Source organism: Balaenoptera ricei, unplaced genomic scaffold (assembly GCF_028023285.1).
Source record: "Balaenoptera ricei isolate mBalRic1 unplaced genomic scaffold, mBalRic1.hap2 scaffold_714, whole genome shotgun sequence".
NCBI classification, from domain to species: domain Eukaryota; kingdom Metazoa; phylum Chordata; class Mammalia; order Artiodactyla; family Balaenopteridae; genus Balaenoptera; species Balaenoptera ricei.
The window spans coordinates 1-2,752 of NW_026777901.1; the positions used below are offsets into that span (position 1 = coordinate 1).

The window sequence follows — 2,752 nt, forward strand, 5'->3', positions numbered from 1 at the left end:
TGCTCAATTCGTGGAGCCTGACATTGTTCATTTCCGTGTCTTTGGCTCGGGTCCCCGGTGCACAGTCGGGTTCGGTCTCTTTTGTGGCGTCACGCAGATCAAACTGTTGCGTAGCTGTGCCGAGGTGGGGGAAAGCCAAGTGTGCTTCACAGGGATGAACTCCTTGGTTTTCAGAGACATAACTCGTGTGAACATGTGGAAGAGGTTTAGGCGCCTGCTTAGTAGGTGAGGGGATTTCCGGATGTAAAACTGACCCGAAGTCAGCCTTGTCCTTTGCCCACTTGGATTAGCTGGCTGTGGCCTGCGCTCCGCGGTGCCTCAGAGCAGAGAAAGGCGGGCGGGTTCCTGGTGCTGAGCAGGCTCTCAGGCAGTAAGGGAACTCCTGGCCTGTACCTTGGGGATGGAAACTGAGGCTGCGCCCGCCACCTCACCCCCTGCCTTTCGCCCGTTTTGGTTTTTGGAGTGGGAAGGTAAGAACTTCAGAAAGGAAGGACGCTTGTTTCCACCCGGTTTCGAACCGGGGACCTTTCGCGTGTGAGGCGAACGTGATAACCGCTACACTACGGAAACACGGCGGGTGCTGCCGCTTAGTGGCGCATCCCTGAAATCCGTAGGTCCTGCCACCACTATCCTAGTCGCCAACTTTTTAAACTGCAGAATGAACCTTGAAGCCCCGAGATCTCTCAGGCAAGGAGACTGCGGCTTCCGACAGGCCCTGCTTTCAGGGTTCCTCGCCTGGCCCGAAGGGAGGACCCCCGAGCCTCCCACAGTCGGCCTTCGGGCTCCCGCACCGACCGCAGAGTCCTCGGATCCACGGCTATGCCCCCGAGTGCAGGGGTCGCCCCCGCTGCTGACTCCTCAGCTCCCAGAAGCCGCGGGAGCCGGGGGTTCGGGCAAGTGCCCTTTGGGCCTAAGGGGAAAAGGTAGAGAATTAGGTTCATTCCAGTGAGCTTCTCTCTCTCTGGAGCGGATCCTGTGGGTCCTAGCTGCATTTCTCCAAAGCCTCCAAACAGAATTGCTTTCATCCAGACTGGATTGAGTCGTCTTCAGGGTGAATGCTAGCTTGCTACAAACACTCCGTCATACCTGAAGGAGGAAATCTACAACTCCCAGGTAAATTCTATTTTCTTCCTTTGATTTCTTCAAACAACAACAACACCCACAAAGACAGGTCACTGGTACATACTTGCACTTTTCTTATAATACTTAAGGTATGTCTGACTATCTATGAAAAGCTCTTGCTATAGAAACATGTGCAAGAGATTGTCTACCATGAGCTAAACGATCGTCATGCCTGCCCAAGGTCCAAGAATCTGATGAAGCTGGATCCAGTCCCCCACTGCCTTTAGATCACCAGTTCGATCACCATCCAAAGCAACCAATTTCCCAGATGCAGGTCACTAACATGAGGGAGAAGAGGTCAGCTAAACATTTAAACAATCGCAGTTTGTTCTGGGGAATGTTGAAAGTCAGCAGTGGTACAGTTAGAAGGGGAAATAAAAGACTTCATAATAACGATAATACCAGCTTGCTCGAGCTTTACTCAGTGACCAGCACTGTTCCTCAGTGCTTTACTGTGGAATCACTTACTAAGTCCACATAACAACCCTGGAAGATAGTGTAGGACTTTACCACCCCTTGTTGCAGATGAGAACACTGAGGCACGGAAAAGCTGAGCTAACCTTTCCAGGGTCTCACCACCACCACCACCCCCCCCCCCCCCCGTGACAGTGAGAGCCAGCACTCAGACCCAAGCAGTTTGCCTGCAGAGCCCCTCCCCTTGGCCACCATGCTCACGGGTAACTGAGAAAACTTCACTGAGATTTGCATCCCTTCCTTGTTCAACCTCCAATATATCAAAAGGAAGAGAAGATTGAAAGGTAGGCCTACAAACCTCCCCAAACTCATTAATGAAATGAAGAAGAAGAGGAGAAAGAGTAAACAGGACCATTGGAGAAGCAACGACGTTAGACGCAGAGAGAATGACGATGCGTTTGTTAAACACATACTAACTGGAAACTGTCTCTTTAAAGACTAAGAAGGACCTAGCTTCCAACCATTGAAGGCCTAAACTTTCCCGTTCCATGGCAGTCTCCACCCAAGAATAGATTTCAAAGCTACCAACATAGTGTATACACATGTGAATATGAAAATCATACTTCAACATTAGTAGTAAAGAGATTATTTTTGAATTTAAAAAAATATTTTTAATACAGCAGGTTCTTAATAGTTATTTGATATATATTAGTGTATATATGTCAATCCCAATCTCCCAACGCATCCCACCACCACCAACCCCTCTGCCGCTTTCCCCCCCGTTGGGGTCCATATGTTTGTTCTCTACATCTGTGTCTCTCTTTCTGCCCTGCAAACCGGGTCATCTGAACCATTTTTCTAGGTTCCTCATATATGCGTTAATATACGATATTTGTTTTTCTCTTTCTGACTTGCTTCAAGTAGTAAAGAGATTTTGAAGGAGTTAGCTCACATGGTTACTAATAAAAATGGGAAACAGTTATTAGGATGTTGTCATTAAACAAAGGCAGGATTTATAAAAAAGCCAGAAAAGAGAAGAGAGGAAACACACACACACACACACACACACACAAAGCCTGAGAAAGGGGAGTCTTCCCTTTCCTGGAGGAACAGATAGCTGAAAGCCATCAAACAGCTTATCAGGAGGGTTTAATCTAGTGAAGTTCCGAGCTAATCAGGTAAACGCTTTTGGCTATGTGTGGATGCTCAAAAATTC

The 2,752-nt window shown here is 48.3% G+C and overlaps 1 non-coding gene across 1 annotated transcript; it reads right to left on the reverse strand.

Annotated features, from left to right (window-relative positions):
• Positions 1–497: 497 nt before the first annotated feature.
• TRNAV-CAC (transfer RNA valine (anticodon CAC)) lies at positions 498–570 on the reverse strand. Its single transcript has one exon. It is a non-coding gene; the product is annotated as a tRNA-Val (tRNA).
• Positions 571–2,752: the final 2,182 nt, after the last annotated feature.